We start from the raw sequence: 19274 nt of genomic DNA, 5'->3' as shown, positions 1-19274 counted from the left end.
TTTGGATAGTGGATGACTTCTTAGAGAAGCAAACAAACAAAAAAGAATGTTATGTAGTACAGTATATGGAAGTAGAATAACATTTCAGTAGTTTATAATTAAATGAATAGAACCCATAAAGTGAGTTTCTGCAGGGGAAAATAAGAAAATTTAATACAAATTTAACAAAATCACCCAGTTATTGGACAAACACCTAGTTTATAAGAAATTAAAAGTCTAATGATACAGAAGCAAAAGTTATCCCGAGAAATAGTGCTATAAAAATAAACATTGGGAGTGGGATTTAATTTTTTGAAACAACCACAAACCTAAGCATGTGATGACAGAGGAAAGTCTGCTGGTAAAGGGAAGAATTAATGTTGCAGAAAACCAAATGCGTAATGTCAAGGGTGAGTAGGTAAGTGCCCCAGCATGCAGAGGTAAGATGGAGAAGTGACAGTAATAGGAGAGAAGATAGCAGATAGTGAAGACAGAACAAAGATCCAATGTAAAAATTATGAGTGAACTTAAGGAAAATGCCAAACAATGGGAGCAGTGTGATAATCAAAGACAAATTGAACAGTAGTGTCTTCACTGAAGAAAAACAAACAACAACAACAACAAAACCTGGAGTATATGGAGTGAAAAACTTTATAATGTTGCAAAAAATTATGAAAAGAGATTCTATGCCAGCTATATCTTAGCCAATCTTATGAATAATCAGTGACAGCAGTGTCCCTACACAAAATAGGTGGACACTCAAATTAGGTTAAAAATAAATGAGAATTTATATTCAGGAAGACTAATTACCAATGAGTGAGTGAGATGTAGGAGAACCAAATGGAATAATGTAAGAGCCCAGGGCTTGCTCAGCCAGCTGCCACTACCCATAAGCCCAAAGGGAAAAGAAGACAGAGAGAGGTGTGGTTGGATCCAAACTGTGAATGTGTTATGTAAAGCAGACCACGTTGAGGTGATCGGTGACTTTCTGTTAAAAAATATACTAACTTGAGGCGAACTGTGGAATATTCCTAAAGAGATGGGAATACCAGGCCACCTTACCTGCCTCCTGAGAAACCTGCATGCAGGTCAAGAAGCAGCAGTTAGAACTGGACAGGGAACAATGCACTGGTTCAAAATTGGGAAAGGAGTTCATCAAGGCTGAATATTATCACCCTGCTTATTTAAATTATATGCAGAGTACATCATGAGAAATGCTGGGTTGTATGACTCAATAGCTGGAATCAAGTTGGCTGGGAGAAATATCAACAACCTCAGATATGCAGATGATATCACTTTAATGGCAGAAGATGAAGAGGAATTCAAGAGCCTCTTGATGAAGGTGAATGAGGAGCATGAAAAAGCTGTCTTAAAACTCAACATTCAAAAAATGAAGATTGTGGCATCTGGTCCCATCATTTCATGGCAAATAGATGAGAAAAAAGTGGAAACATTGTCATATTTCATTTTCTTGGGCTCCAAAATCACTGTGGACGGTGACTGCGGCCACAAAATGAAAAGATGCCTACTCCATGGAAGGAAAGTTATGACAAATCCAGTGTATTAAAAAACAGAGACATCGCTTTGCCAAAGAAGGTCTATCTAGTCAAAGCTATGGTTTTTCTAGTAGTCATGTATGGATGTGAAAGTTGGACCATGAAGAAGGCTGAGCACTGAAGAATTGATGCTTTTGAACCGTGGTGCTAGAGAAGACTCTTGAGAGTCCCCTGGACAGTCAATCGAAATCAACCCTGAATATTCATTGAAGGACTGAAGCTGAAGCTCTAATACTTTGGCCACCTGATGGGAAGAGCTGATCCACTGGAAAAGACCTCAATCCTGGAAAAGATTGAGGGCAAGAGGAGAAGGAGGTGACAGAGGATGAGAGGGTTGGATAGCATCACTGACCCAATAGACAGGAGTCTCAGCAAACTCCAGGAGACAGTGAAGGACAGGGAAGCCTGGCGTGCTGTAGCTCATGGGGATGCAGAGTCAGACAGGACTTAGCTACTGAACAAGAACAACTTGAGGCAACTTCCTGAGGGCAAAATATATGTTAATCTTATTCTCTTTTCTCCTCCAAACTCTTGGCCCCATAAGCTAAATGCAACAGACAACACAGAGCAGGAATCCCAGTGATGTAAGTTATTCAAACCAACCCCTCACTGCAGAGAAAAGCATGGAAAAGGGACGTGATGAATAGATGAAAGATACTTGGCACAGCAATCCATCCTCCCTACACACACACACAAATCATATATTTCATAATGGAAGGAATTAAACAGGATGAATGAATGGAATGAATAATAACAGAGTAGCAGGCTTAGTAAATATTTATGTATTTATGATCATTAATATATCTTAAAACGAAAGGCATGTTCTTTGATAGAGAACATATGTAATATAAAATAATTAATGATTACGGCCTATGTTTCAAGACCACAGCTTTAGAATAAGATAGGATGGATAAATTGATTAATTTCTGATCTTATAAGGTATATGGGAAAGATAAGAAGCATTATTTTATTTTTCTCCCTGGTAATTAGAAAAAATATATATTTGTGTTTAGAAAACTTAAAGGTTAATTCAGGTAGGTAAAAAGTATACTTTTTAGTTGACTGGAGAAAGTTTAAATTCCACCTAGCAAAAGGTAGAGTCTTTAAAAAGACAAAATAAGAGGACTGGAGTAAGACAAAAATATTTTTAACAATAATTACATGTTCTAATCTTAATAAAGGCTGAAGATATTCAGATTAGATTTGAGAAATCCAATAGTGTGCTGCTTTACAAAATACAATAAACTAAATGGAAAAGAAATAAAAATGATATTACTCACTATGATATATAATAATTGTTCTCATACTTTTTGATCTAAGGATATCTTTATCCTCTAAAAAGTTATTGAGAATCCAAAGTCTTTATTCTTATAATTATATTTATCTCTATAGATTGCATTTCAAACTAAAACTGAATTATTTTTAGTCATTTTAATTGATCTATATACATTAAAATTGGCCCTTCCATGAGCAGGTCTATGAATTTTGACAAATCTCTGGACTCGTGTATCTACCAATACAATTAAGACACAGGATGCTTTCATGACCTTTTGATGTGAAATCCTTCTTTCTATTCCCAGCCTTGTTTTATGGCCCTATATTGGCAGACACCATATAAATGGAGTTATATATCATACAGCCTGTGGAGTCTGGATTCCTTCACTTAGCATGATGGTTTTGAGATTCATCTATGTTACTATACGCATCAGCAGTGTGGTCCTTTTGATTCCTGTGTACTGTTCCCCTACATAGTTGCACCATGATTTCTTAACTGATTCACTAGTCACTGGGTATTTGGGATTTTCAAACTTTTGGTTATTAGAAATAAAGATGCTGTGAACAGTTTTGTATAGATTTTTGTGTGGCTATATGTCTCCATTTCTCTGGTAAAATCTCAGGAGTGGGATTGTTACGACACACAGTAAGTGTAAGAAACAACTTTATAAAAAACAGTTCCAAAGTTGAGCATGTTTGCGTTCTAATGAGTTCCACATACCCAGTATTCCTGCTGAGACTTGACTTTTGCCAGTTAAAAACTTTTTAGTTCAGATGTTCTAATAGAAGTGTAGTATTATCCTATTGTGATTTTAGTTTGCATTTTCCTAATGACTAATGATGTTGAAGATGTTTTTAGTGCTTGCTTGCTTTCTGTGTATCTTCGGTAATGTGTCTATTCAAATCTTTTACCCATTGAGTTATTTAATTTTTATTTAATCTTAAGAGTTCTTGATATCTTCTAGATACTAGTCCTTTATTATATTTATGTTTTTCAAAATATTTTCTTCTATTCTGTGGCTTGTCTTTTCTCTAACAGTGTTTTTCTAAGAGCTGAAATTTAAAATTTTGATCAAGTCCAATTTATCAATTTTTATTTTATGGTTGACTCTTTTGTATCCTGTCTAAGAAAACTTTGCCTAACTCAAGGTCACTGGACTTTCTCTTATATTTCCTCTAGATATTTTATAAAAGCTGAGAAAAATTTAAAGCACAAAATACACAAACTTACATACTGTTAGCAATCAGAGTGAGATGTATGTATGGATCAGAGCTATTTGTGGATTGGAAAGTTTCACTGTACAATCCTGAGAGAATGAAAATGAAGAAGGAAAATAATATCTAGAATTACTCTGAAAATGTTGAACTCATGAGCTTTCTGAAAGGTTCTCAAGGACTGACAGGAGTCCCTAGACCACATATGAGAAACATTGATCTAGAATGTGAAGATGATCAAACACAAATTATGAGTGCCAATGTTAAATTACAAATGAAGTAAAAGTGAAGGCAATACATTATAAAAGACAGAAGGATGTTTTCTTATTGACATATTCTCCTTTACCCAATGAAATTATGATAGCTTTAAGTTTTATATGTAATAACACAGATATCAAATATATTTTAAAAGTTTGGAAATATAAGAACACATTAAAATCTTTTTGCAGTTATATTTAAAGAAATTATTATACCTTCTTATTTGCTTAGCAGATAAAGAGCACAGTAATAGAGATACACAAATTTTAAAAATAAAGAATTATTTTAATTGTATGAAACTTTATATACATTTCCTAGAGTAATGGACATAAAAACAAAAATAAACATGTGGGACCTAATTAAACTTAAAAGCTTTTGCATAGCAAAAGAAACTATTAACAAGGTGAAAAGACACTCTCAGAATGGGAGAAAATAATAGCAAATTAAACAACTGACAAAGGATTAATTTCTAAAATACAGAAGCAACACATTCAACTCAATGATAGAAAAGCAATCAAAAAGTGAGCAGAAGACCTAAACAGACATTTCTCCAAAGAAGACATAGAGATGGCTAATAAACACATGAAGAGATGCTCACGATCACTCATTATTAGAGAAATGCAAGTCAAAACTACAGTGAGACATTACCTCACACCAGTCAGAATGGCCGTCATCAAAAATCTACAAACAATAAATGCTGGAGAGGCTGTGGAGAAACGGAAACCCTCTTGCACTATTGGTGGTAATGTAAATTGATACAGCCACTGTGGAAGACATTATGGAGGTTCCCTAAAAAAACTAGGAGTAAACCTACCATATGACCCAACAATCCCACTACTGGGCATATACCCTGAGTACACCATAATTGAAAAAGACACTTGTACACCAATGTTCATTGCAGCACTATGTCCCATAGCTTGGGCATGGAAGCAACCTCAATGTCCAGCAGCAGAAGAAGGAATAAAGAATCTGTGGTGTATATATATATAATGGAATATTACTCAGTGATAAAAAGGAACCCATTTGAGTCAATTCTAATGAGGTGGATTAACCTAGAGCCTATTATACAGAGTGAAGTAAATCAGAAAGAGAAAATTACCATACATTACTGCTTATATATGGAATCTAGAAAAATGGTACTGATGAACATATCTCAGGGCAGAAATGGAGACACAGACATAGAAAAAACAGGTGCCAACAGGTGGGGGAGGGGCCATATGTAAAATAGATAGCCAGTAGAAATTTCTGCATGACTCAGGGAACTCAAACTAGAACTCTGCAACAACCTAGAGGAATGGGATGGGGTGGGATGTGGGAGGGAGGTTCAAGAAGAAGAGGACGTATATATACCTATGCCTTAATCATGCTGATGTATGGCAGAAACAACACACTCTTATAAAGCAATTATCCTTCAGTTTAAAAAAAATGAAAAGGAGAAATAGCAACCAATATCCCAGAAATACAAAAACTCATAAAACAATACTACAGTTATACCATATAACTGTTATATGGTATACAGTTATTTGGTATAACTGTAGTATTTGTTCACTCTAGGTTATCCAATTTGTTTGCAAATTGGATAACCTAGAGTGAACAGACAAATTTCTAGAAATATCTAATCTTTCAAGACTGAATCAATACCCCGTATACGAGACAGCAAAAGAGACACTGATGTATAGAACAGTCTTTTGGACTCTGTGGGAGAGAGAGAGGGTGGGATGATTTGGGAGAATGGCATTGAAACATGTATAATATCATATATGAAACGAGTCGCCAGTCCAGGTTCGATGCACGATACTGGAAGCTTGGGGCTGGTGCACTGGGACGACCCAGAGGGATGGTGTGGGGAGGGAGGAGGGAGGAGGGTTCAGGATGGGGAACATGTGTATACCTGTGGCGGATTCATGTTGATATATGGCAAAACCAATACAATATTGTAAAGTTAAAAAAAAAAAAAAAGACTGAATCAAGAAGGAGTAGACAGTTTGAACAGACCAATCACTAGCAGTGAAACTGAGTTTGTAAAAAAAAACAAAAAACACAAAAAACCTCCCAGGAAACAAAAGTCCAGTAATAGCTTCACAGGGAAATTCTACCAAACATATAAAAACAGTAATACCTATCCTCAAGCTATTCTAAAGATGAAGGAGATGGACAACTCCACAGTTCGTTCTGCGAGGTTACTATTACCTTGATAGCAAAACCAAAGACACTACAAAAATTTGATATATCTGATAAATATATTTAGATCAAAATATTATCAAACAATTCAACAATGTATAAAAATGATCATAAACTATGATCAAGTGGGATTTACTTCAGGGAAGCAAGGATGTTTCAGTATTTGCAAATCAGTCAATATGATACACCACATTAAAAAAAGGAAGGATAAAAATTACACGGTCATCTCGATAGATGTAGAAAAAGCAATTGACAAAATTCAACATCGATTTATGATTAAAAACTCTTATCAAAGTGGTTGTAGAAGGAACATATCTCAACATAATAAAGGCTTTTTATGAGAAACATACAGCTAACATCATAGTTATCAGTGAAAAGCTGAAAATCTTTCCTGTAAATTCATGAACAAGACAAGGATGCCCACTCTTACCATTTTAACATAGCACAATAAGACAAGAAAAAGAAATAAAAGGCATGCAAATTGGAAGGGAAGAAGTAACACTGCCATTATTTGTAGATGCTGCTGCTGCTAAGTCACTTAAGTCATGTCCAACTCTGTGCGACCCCATAGACGGCAGCCCACCAGGCTCCCCCGTCCCTGGGATTCTCCAGGCAAGAACACTGGAGTGGGTTGCCATTTCCCTCTCCAACATGCCACTATATACAGAAAATTCTATAAAGTCTCCAACAGAAAATTATTAACTAGTAAATGGGTTCAGCAGAGTTGCAGGATTAAAGACTAATATACAGGAATATATTGCTTTTATATACACTATTAATGAAATATAAGAAAAAGAATGCAAGAAAACAACCCAATTTAATTGCATTAAAAAGTATAAAATATCTAGGAATAGACTACTAAGGAGGTGAAAAACCTATACTCTGAAAAGTATGAAGCGTTGAAGAAATTTAAAAATGATACCTAGAAATGGAAAGGTCACCTATGTTCTTGCATTGGAAGAATTAATATTGTTAATATGACCATTTTCCCCAAAGTAATCTACAGATTTAATACAATCCCTATGAAAATACACATGACGTTTTTCACAGAATTAGGACAAATAATCCCCAAATTTATATGAAACCCCAAAAGCCTCCAAATTGCCAAAGCAATCTTGAGGAACAAAAAAGATGGATGTCTCAGCTCCCTGACTTCAGATTATCCACAAAGATACACTAATCAAAACAGCATGGTACTGGCACAGATACAGATACATAGATCAACAGAACATAATAGAGAGCCCAGAAATAAATCCATCCACTTCTGGTCAATTAATCTATGACAAAGGGGCAAGAATATACAATGGAGAAAAGGCCATGTCTTCAATAAGTTGTGCTGGAAAAACTGGACAGCTACATGTAAAACAATGTAATTAGAACATTTGCTCACACCATGTTAAAAAAAAATGAACTAAAAATGAGTTAGAGACCTAAATGTAAGACCTGAAGTCATAAAACTAGAAGAGGACATAAGAACAGTCTTTGACATAAGTCTTAGAAGTATTTTTTGGATTTTTCTCCTAAGGCAAAAGAAATAAAAGCAATAAGAAACAAATGGGATCTAATTAAACTTAAAAGCTTTTGCACAGCAAAGGAATTCATTGACAAAATAAGACAATCTACTGAAAAATATAAAATACTTACAAGTGATATGATCAATGAGAGGATGATATCCAAAATACTTAAATAGTTCATATAATTCAGTATCAAAAACCCCACAAAACTTGATTTGAAAATTGGGCAGAAGACCTGAATAGACATTTTCCCAAAGAAGACATACAGATGACCAAGAAGCACATGAAAAATAAATGCTCAACATCAGATAAATGTAAATCAAAACCACAATGAGATATCACCTCACACCTCTCAAAATGTCTATCATCAAAAGACCACAAATAATAAATGTTGGTGAGCATGCAAAGAAAAAGGGACCCCAGTACACTGTTGATGGGAATGTAAATTAGTGTAGCCACTATGGAAAATAATATGGAGTTTCTTCACAAAGCTAACAATAGAGTTATTACATGATCCAGCAGTCCTGCTCTTGGGCATGTATCTTAAAAAGATGAAAATTCTAACTTGAAAAAATATGTACCCCCAACTATAATAGCAGCACTGTTTATAATGGCTAGAAATGAGACATAGAAACAGCCTAAAGGTCCACTGACAGGCGAATGGATAAAGAAGATGTGGTGTATACACAATGGGATATTAATCCACTGTAAAAAAGGATGAAATTCTGTCATTTGCTACAATGAGGATGGATCTAGAGGGTATTACACTTTGTCAAATGTCAGACGGATAAAGACAATACTGTACAATATCACTTATACGTGGAATCTAAAAAGTAAAGCTGGTGAATATAGCAAAAAAGAAAGAGACTCACAGATAAAGAGAACAAACCGTGGTTATCAGTCTGGGGAGGGGAAGGGACGGGCCTGATAGGGGTAAGAGATTAAAAGATACCAAGTACTATGTATAAAATAAACTAGCAACAAGAATATTTAGTACTGCACAGAGAAATATGGCTGTGGTTTTATAATCACTTTAAATGGAATATGACTATAACAAAATCATTGAATCATTATGTTGTATACCTAAACTTGATATAATATTGTAAATCAGCTATACTTCAAGTAAAAACATAAATGAGATGCCGGGTGCTAAACAAATTTATTGTAGTCTCATAACAGTAAGTCAACCATTATTTTGTACATTTAAATGTATACAGTGGTGTATGTCAATTAGATCTCAATAAACCTAGAAAAAATTAAAATGTGAGATAAAAATGCTAATAAAATATTGTAAATAAAAAATAAAATATTGTAAATAAAAGTGAATACAAGAAGTGACAAAATTTTTAAATATTAAGTGTATATATATATATGTATGCAATTTTCCTATTAATTAAAAAATCCTAATGACATAGATACTCTTTTGATAAAAGAATTTCCAAAAGAATGGACTAAGAAACCAAAATATATGAAGAATACAAAACCAAATATTTAAGTAAGCATAAAGAAATTGAATAATTGATGTAATAATCATCAACAAAAATCACGAACACTAGTTGATTTCACAGGAGCATCCCTTCAAAGTTTCAAAGAAAAATTACATGCTTTCTATTTAAATTGTTTTTGAGAACAATAAAAGATGGCTTAATTTTGTTAAGCTAGCATAAAACTTAACACCAAATACATAACAAAAGAAAACTATGCTCTCTTCAAAATGTTAAACACTCAGATGTTCTGTTGAAAGTTATTAGCTATTCTATACAGAAAGCATTCTATATATGTAGCCAAATAAATGTAATATACCATGATAAAACAAATATTAACAGTATTTTAGTATAGGACATCTTAGGATCTATAATATACTGAAATACATTATAAGCTTATGAAATTTACTTGACAACAAGAAACACCTTCCCTTTTTCCTTCTTTACCACATTGTACACCTAATAATTATTCCCAATGTTTGACCACCTAGAATGAAGAATGCTCAAGTTCTCAGATACCAGAGTGATGTCAGAGGGTCAGAGGTCAACGTCCCTGGTTAACATACATGTTGAAATCTTTAATAGCAGAGATAACTGACCTTTGTCAGGGTATTCACAGAATCATTCATCATTGTCCTGTAGATTTTATCCTAAGAATGCAAGATTGATTTACTACCATGAAAGGCATTAATAAACACTTTAAAAGGTTACGTTTACAAATATGATCATTTAAACCAATAGCCCAATGGGCTCTTATAAAACAAAAGAGAGGACTATATTCCTTTATAGAATTGATAAAGATGGGGAAAGCCAGGTTACCAAGCTGGTGAGCAAGCCACTAGGTGGACTAGCTCAGGCCCTGCTGGTGAGAAGGTTACTTTGCACAATCCTTCTGGGGGACAATCTGGTGACATGTGTATTTATTCTGGAGTAATTCATTAAAAATTAAAGCTTCTTAGAAAACTTAGATTCTAAGAGATTTGATGAGAAAAGGACGGAAGGAGACCGAGAGGGAAAGAAAGAAATTAACAGAGACAAGTGCTTGGTTAATAGTGTCTTTAATTTATATACTTGCTGTAGACCTTTACAACAAGTTATCTTACCCTCTCCTTCCTGAGTCTAACCCCCAGAGTCAAGAGGCTTTTGTTGTTATTCAGTCGCTCAGTCATGTCTGACTCTTTGTGACCCTGTGGACTGCAGCACACCAGGCTTCCCTGTCCTTCACCATCTCCCAGAGCTTGCTCAAACTCATGTCCGTTGAGAAGGTGATGCCATCCAAACATCTCATCTTCTGTTATCCCCTTCTCCTCCAGCCTTCAATCTTTCCCAGCATCAGGGTCTTTTCTAATGAGTCGGCTCTTTGCATCAGGTGGCCAAAGTATTGGAGCTTCAGCTGCAGCAACAGTCCTACCAATGAATATTCAGGGTTGATTTCCTTTAGGATGGACTGGTTTGATCTTCTTGCAGTCCAAGGGACTCTCAAGAGTCTTCTCCAATACCACAGTTCAAAAGCATCAATTCTTCAGCACTCAGCTTTCTTTGACTATATGAACTTTGTTGGCAAATAAGTGTCTCTGCTTTTTAATATACTATCTCGGTTTGTCTAGGTTTGTCACAGTTTTTTTTCCAAGAAGCAAGCATCTTTTAATTTCATGGCTGCAGTCACCTGCAGTGATTTTGCAGCCCAAAAGAATAAAGTCTCTCACTATTTCCATTGTTTCCCCATCTATTTGCTGTGGGATTGGATGCCATGATCTTTGCTTTTTGAATATTGAGCTTTAAGGCAGCTTTTCCACTCCTCTCTTTCACTTTCATCAAGAGGCACTTTAGTTTCTCTTTGCTTTCTGCCATATGGGTGCTGTCATCTGCATATCTGTGGTTATTGATATTTCTTCCAGCAATCTTGATTCCAGCTTGTGCTTCATCCGGCCCAGCATTTCTCATGATGTACTCTGCGAATAAGTTAAATAAGCAGGGTGACAATATACAATTTTGATGTATTCCTTTCCCAGTTTTGAACCAGTCTGTTTTTCCATGTCCAGTTCTAACTGATACTTCTTGACCTGCATACAAGTTTCTCAGGAGGCAGGTAAGCTGGTCTGGTATTCCCATCGCTTGAAGAATTTTCCACAGTTTGTTGTGATCCACACAGTCAAAGGCTTTAGCATAGTCAATGAAGCAGAAGTAGATGTTTTTCTGGAATTCTTTTGCTTTTTTTATGACCCAACAGATGTTGGCAATTTGATCTCTGGTTCCTCTGCCTTTTTTAAATCCAATTGAAACATCTGGAAGTTCTTGGTTCACTGTTGAAACCTAGCTTGGAGAATTTTCAGCATAATTGTGCTCTTATGTGAAATGAGTGCAATTGTGCGATAGTTTGAACATTCTTTGGCATTGCCTTTCTTTGGGATTGGAATGAAAACTGACATTTTCCATTCCTTTGGCCACTGCTGAGTTTTCCAAATTTGCTGACATATTGAGCGCAGCACTTTAACAGCATCATCTTTTAGGATTTGAAATAGCTCAGCCAAAATTCCATCACTTCCATTAGCTTTGTTCATAGCGTTGTTTCCTAAAGCCCACTTGACTTCGGACTCCAAAATGTCTGGCTCTAGGTCAGTGATCATGCCATCGTGGTTATCTGGGTCATTAAGACCTTTTTTGTATAGTTCTTCTGCATTTTCTTGCCACCTCTTCTTTATCTTCTGCTTCTGTTAGGTCCCTACCATTTCTGTCCTTTGTTGTGGTCATATTTGCATGAAATGTTCCCTTGGTATCTCTAATTCTCTTGAGATTTCTAGTCTTTCCCATTCTATTGTTTTCCTCTATTTCTTTTCATTGTTTTCTTATGAAGGCTTTCTTATCTCTCCTTGCTATTTTTTAGAACTCTCTATTCAGGATAGGTATGTCTTTCCTTTTCTCCTTTGCCTTTTGCTTCAGTGTTAAGAAGCATTAGTGTTAAGGAAAATGAAATTAGCTCTCAAAGTAAAAATCATTGCTGACCTCCAAGTAAATGGCATGTAAATGGTTATCTGCAATTGTGGGTTAAAATGTTACTGAGGTTCTCAGGCCATATCAGGAAGACCATCTCTGGCTTCGTCAGCTGGACTGCAGCAGCCAGGGTTTCCTCGAACAGTAATAACTTGAATTACTCTATCGCCCAGTTTCCTGAGAACTGGAAGTGTAAGGACAGGCCAGTTTACCAGCTGCTTCCTTGAAAGTCCGGAGGGACACCCGACAGGGACAGCTGTGGTTCTTCTTCATTCAGTACTTTCTTCCTTTGGGATTCTTAACGCAGATTGGGAAATTTAAAAATGCATTTTGTTATCCATTGGCTCCCTGCCTCCAAGTGTCAGCCAAAGTTATAATGCAGCATTATCCAAGGGCTGGGTTTTGGTTCCCCTGCAATCCTGTAGCCACAGTGCCAGGCTAATGCATCTCCTGCAGGATCACAGAGAGCTCATAATGCGGGCAGTGGAGGGGCCAGGGTGACTTTGACACCTATCTGTTACCTTCAGGTTCAGCAAAGATACAGCTGGAAAACACAGAGGCTGTAACCTAAATCCCGCCTACTCACAAAATCTTGTCTCTTGATTAGGTCATTTGAATAAAACATGATATGGAATCTCACATTAGATATTCACACATGCTTATTTTAAAAATCTGGGTTTGGGGGGATATACTAGATTTTAAAAAGTTTCTCTATTTCTGTTTTACCAGTTTCTCTGAACTGGTTTACCAGTTACATATTTTGCTTCTTGTTTTTATAGACTTCTGAGAGCAACAGCAAATATATTCAATACTGAGAATATTTCATTTGTATTGAACACAATGAGAAGGTGGATAAATGTGTAAGTACAAAAAAATCCTGTAAACTTGTGTGTGTGTGTGTGTGTGCACATGTATTTTAACGGTGTACATATTTCCATGGCAACAACTGGAGAGAAATGGAGCAATTAACAAAATTTTACAAATTATTTTAACCAACCCTTTGCTATTTTGAAATTTACCAGGATATGTATTTACTTAGATTTTTCCTTTTTCGACCACACTTTTAGGACTTGATGCTGATCGCAAAGAAGAGTCAATTAAATATTTAAAAACATTGCAAAGCAGCTTTGTCACCGCTCTAGCAATTTTATGATTAATTTTTCAATTGGCCCTCATTGAAAGCCTAAAGCAAATTTTATTTTGTGAGGAAGAGTGAGTGATTGAAGATTTCTATTGCAAAGACTATATTAAAATAGAATATTCTGAAGCCCACAATTTAAAGAATGCAATTTTATGCTGCTAGTATGATTTAATAATGTCATTTACACTAAGCTTGATGGAATGGCAGCCCCAGAATAATGGCACCCACTAGAAAGTCATTAAGCTAAATATTTAAAATGTTGTTTTATACTTTTAGGCATATAAATAATTTATAGTATGGAACTGACTATCTGGATGAGAAACAGGGAATGGGTACAAAGTGTCCATAGTCAGTGTAAATGTGAGATTGGACTCATTTTGACGTATAATCCTGTGGTTCATTTATGGTGTATTGAGGTAAATAACGCTAAAGGAATAAAAAATATACTTAGTTTAGTTGAAGGATCACCAGACATTCACTTGGGCCAGTCACTTCAACCTCTCAATTCCTCAGTATTATAATCTGTAAAATGGGCTCATTTGCATGATGACATGAGAAGGGAGATTCACAAGTACTTTGAGAGTACGGCTGTAAGAGTATAACAGTAATATAATAGTAGGAAGGAAAGCAAAGGTGGCGGAGTGGACCATGCCAGGTTAACCACATCTCTTTGTTGTTAATGCTTAAGAGGGTAAAATGTGGTACAGATTCCAAAACTCAAAATTGCATTTATTTATTTGTTTAAAGAATGAAACCTTTTATTGTTTTTTTGACCATACCACTTGGCATGTGGGTTCCCTGCCATGGATAGAGCCCATATCTTCTGCAATAGAAGTGCAAAGTCTTAACCACTGGACCACAAGGGAAGTTCAACAAAACTGTATTTTTAAAAGCTCTTTAAGGAGCATGGTTTGCTGCTTCTTGCATATCTGTTACTTTTTTTTTTTCACCTTTAACTGACTTTTTTCCTCAATTAAAACTTCCTTTCCTCCGTACTTTTACCTTGTATATGTCTCATCATATATTTTAATTCTTATCATATCTTGCTTATTTTATTTCCTTAGCGTTTCTTAGCTCAAATTTTGGAGAAAGGAAACTTATTAGTCTAGTTTATTTTTCACTGCCAAGCCATGGATCATGTATCACTGGCCAGTAGGAAGATTGTTATTAAGATGGTGCCAGTCCTGGCCAGTGGGGGTAAAAGGTTATATGGAAAAAACATTGCTGTGGCAGTAAGAGACTCGAGGCATGGAAATTTCACTAAGAGGGGCCTGCAGACAAGTAGGTGCTGATGGAAATCTTATGTTCATCTTGACTTTCTGAACTACTTCCAGCTTCCTGAAAGTGATATGATCTTTCTTTTCTCTGGATCTTTGTAGATACTGATTTTTTCCTATTCTGTAATGGATTTTGGACTTTGCTTCACAAGTAAGCCTACTCCCTTGATTTGAACCTCCGGTGCCCCTTTCAATATGGAACTCTGTCTTGGCATTTGCCCATCCATGCTTTCAATGAGCTGTGCTCCTTGTGAATTGGGGAAGTAGAATCTTAACAAGTGGGATGGAGAAAAACGACATGGAAAATGTATAAATACTTTCTTTGGGTAAAAACTGTCTCAGCGACATCATGCTACTCTGCAGATATTTCTTCCACTTTTTGATTTTGTGACACACAAAAACAAGCAAATAAATATGACACTCATATTCTGGGAGCGAGGAAGTTGAAAAGGTCAAAACAGAGGTTATCTCTTTGATTAGGATGCAAAGTGTAGGAAAGGTGAATAGGCTGAAGAAGCCAAATCTTCCCTGCACAAGCTGTGCAGGGAAACTGTGCTGGAACAAGTGTGGCATTGGAGAAGAAACTGCTGAGAAGTGATTTTGACTGTCTGAAGAGGAAGAAGTAGTGAGGACTCTTAGGCTTGACCTTCAGTTTTTCTCTTTTCAAAAGTGTATCTGAAACATTAATATGTTCTGCTATAACAGTTAATGTGGTTTAAGTTGCTTTATAACATATTTGGGAGCAAAAAGGAAATAAAGTCTACTTACTTCTATGTTAAGCAAATTAACAGGTAATTGAAAGCCTTCCAATTCAGGTCATGTGACTGCCACTCTTCTGCCCCCTTTGGGAAGCTCATCTGCCTTGTACCTCCCTCTGTTTGGGTCATATTAAACTCAGCTCATGAACTACAAAATTAAAGATAGTAATCGTAATGTGAAAAGGGATAGAGGCAGTAATGAATGTGATAATGAAAAGGGTTAGGACTTCTACTTTTGAAAAAAGAAAAGAATTATAATCATTAGCTTTCATGTCTGAGAGGGCTGAATTAAACCCCAGTTTTAGGACCTACCCTTTATATAATCTCAAAAAACTTTCTTGAGTCATTCATTCATTCATCCTTCAGAAATAACCTGAGTACATAAAATGAGTGCTTACTGTGTGCCCATAACTGTGCTAGATACTAAATGTGATGGTGGCAAAACAGAACCCGTGTCCTCCAGAAACCTAATTTGGAGACTACCATCAACTTGTATTTTAAATATGAATAAAGTTCTTTTTTTTTAAGTTGAGAGAAACATGGTGAAGTATAGTTTAATTCTCCCCCCTAAATTTGAAGTGCCATTATGAAAATGAGATACTTTATAGTACTTGGTAAAAGGGTTTCACACATTGTAAATATTCATAATAAGTAGTATTTATTATTTCCATTGTCTTTGAAAATGTTTAGTATGGGATTATAGTGGTACTAGTAATAAATAAACTGATGGTAAGAATAGAATTAAGTGAAATTTTTATATTACTTAAGTCAAAGAGATAAGTACAGTGGGGTGAGATACAATTTTTGTTGTATGTAAGAAGAACAATTTTTTTCCCCAGTGATCATATATGCCATAAATTCTCTTTTTGGAAGCCTTTGGGAAATAAGGTATAAAATATATAATATTAATTGTTTCAGAAAGACCTTATGGAAAATAGGCTTTATGAGCTATTTAAGTAAGAGGAGGGAGAAAAGTAGATGAGTTTAGATAAGGAGGCTGTTCTGAGCTTAGAGTGCAGCTTGGGAGAAGGTTTGGCTGTAGGTGGAAGTGAAATGCAAATAAGAAGAAGGCTATTTGCACATGTACGTAGAGAAGCAGGGTGAAGCCCCATAGCAGACTAAAGGAATCTAAGGGGAATGAAAGATAAAGGAGCAATGATTAAATAGAGTCGTCCGAATCCAAAGTGTAGTAGATGGTTCCATAGCGAAGTGGTGTGCCCCGTGGTTAAAATGCTGGGCGCAGTGGAGGGAAAGTAATCTGCTGGATTGCGAGAGGGGCTGACTTCCTAGAGGTTGAAAGAAAGACGCAAGTGGGCTACTACGAATGGAGAAGAGTACCGCTTCTTAGGAATACTGCCTGGAATTACAAACATTTGCTGCTTGTTTTATTTTAACTGTGACAAAATGCATACAACATAAAAATGTTAAATGTACATTTCAGTACAGTTAAGTATATTTGCATTTGTGTGAAGTGGATCTCCAGAACCTCTTCATCTTGCAGAATGGAGAAACTGTATGCCTATGACGTAGCAGCTGCTCCTTTCACCCTCACTCCCCAGCCCGGGCACACACTTTGTTTCCATGGCTTAGACTGCTGTCGGCCCCTCATAGAGCACAATCATACAATAGCTGTCTTTTTTGTGACTAGTTTATTTCACTCAGCGTCGTGTCTTCAAGTTTGCATGCCTCTTCTAAACCCCTGGGGGAAACATGACTAATCAGAGAAGATACCTTGGTGATGGGGATGAGTATAAACTTTCTTCCTGGAACCTTGAGAGAATCAAATCTTAACCAGGGCTATAGGAACTGGGGACAGAGCAAAGGATAAAGAGATGGAGGAGAAATAGCTTAGACAGAAAACAGTAATATGGACGAAGTTTGTAAAGCAAATAGTGCCTGAAAATGTAACCAGAAGCCACCAGACAAAGGACATAGTAAGTGGGGACCTTTCATAGTGTGACCTAAGCTGATCCCTGGGTCTCTGGAGTGAATAGGAAGCCCTGATATGGCCAGTCTAGTTTAGGCTTTGACACTGGATAAGGAATATGGAGAGTGTATCTTTCCAACAGGCACTGTAAAAAACAATCCAAGCTTTTATCCAGGCAAAGACTAATTTCTAATAAGTCCTAAGGAGGAGTCTGAAAGAAGAGTGGACCAGATGATGTGGCAAATGAATCAACTGCCTGGGATTGTGTGCTTTTTGGAGTCTTTCATATGTCACTGTCTATGTCATCTTTCATTCAAATATAGACTGAAGAATTGGCATAAAAGTGTGGCCATATTTTCCAAGATGATCTCAATTCATGTTTGTTCATGGGACAATCTAAGATTATTCTACAAAATGTCAAAGTGTAGCTGAGTAGACACAGGCAAATTTTATATCACACAGCACTAGCTCTTATTACTTGAATTGTGTAAGTAAGTTGTTTCTGAAGGTTTCATACTTCCTCGAGGTTGTTCCTGGGATTCCTAGCACCCTAAGTTATGAGTAGACCAGATGGACACTTGTAGTGTTCTTTAGTTCATTTATGTTTAAATCCATTCTACAGTTCTTTATTAAGTACCTACTGTTTGCTAGGTTATATTCTAGGTGTTGGAAAAATAGAGAAAGATAAAGCTTCTGCTGTCATGGAATTGGCATTCCAGTGTTAGTGAACAAAGAGTAGAAAATAAGAAGAAATAGGTTATTGAACACATAAGATAATTTTAAGTCATGATATGTGTGATATAGAAATAAAATAGGAAGACGTGATAAAAAGTCATGAGGTGTTGTGAGGCTTAGGTAATCATGAAAGACTTCTCTGGGGTGATGACAGTGGAGTTGAGACCCTAAAGACAAGAAAGAAGTCAGCTGGCAGCAGGGAGCGGGGTGTGAAGGGTGGCTGATGGATGAACAGATGCAAAGGCCTAAAGCAGAAATGAGTTTGATGGGGTCTCTGAGGTGGGAAGAGTGTATGATCGGGGAGAGAAGAGTGGAAGGAGATCAGTTGGAGAGAAAGACCTGGCCTGGTCATGCAGCCCATGGCATGGCACAGAATAAGAATTTTATTCTTAGTGTAGTGGGATGCTCTTTGCACAAAAGCAACTGTTTTTAAAGAGTGAAGTTTGGAAGGACTGCTGCTAAAGCTGAAAGAGCCTACATAAAGACCCCGATGCTGGGAAAGATTTTAAGGACAGGAGGAGAAAGGGTTGACAGAAGATGAAATGGTTGGATGCCATCATTGACTCAGTGGACGTGAGTCTGAGCAAACTCTGGGAGGTAGTAAAGGACAGAGAAGCCTGGCGTGCTGCAGTCCATGGGATCGTGTCTTGGACATGACTGAGCAACTGAACAAAACAACGATCAACTTTATTACTGTTAAGAGTGATATTGGAGAACGTGACCAAAGAATCACTTTATTGATAAAATTGATATTTGTTGGAATGTATCTAAACTATTTACTTTCTTGTTAGAGAACAAATACTGGAGAATGAATGTTATATCTGTGGACATGTGGGTTATCTATCCCTATAAGACAGATGGGGGAAGAAAGCAGAAAGGGCATGCTGGAAGGTCATCCATCCTAAAGGGCTCACTGGAGGAACTTAAGTAAGAACTGGCTCTGGGTACTGGCGATCCAAACAAGTTTCAGCCCTCAGAGATCT

The sequence above is a fragment of the Bos indicus genome, chromosome 17, assembly GCF_029378745.1.
Source record: "Bos indicus isolate NIAB-ARS_2022 breed Sahiwal x Tharparkar chromosome 17, NIAB-ARS_B.indTharparkar_mat_pri_1.0, whole genome shotgun sequence".
NCBI lineage: Eukaryota > Metazoa > Chordata > Mammalia > Artiodactyla > Bovidae > Bos > Bos indicus.
The sequence above is the reverse complement of the archived record's forward strand: the minus strand, read 5'-3'. Positions refer to the sequence as shown.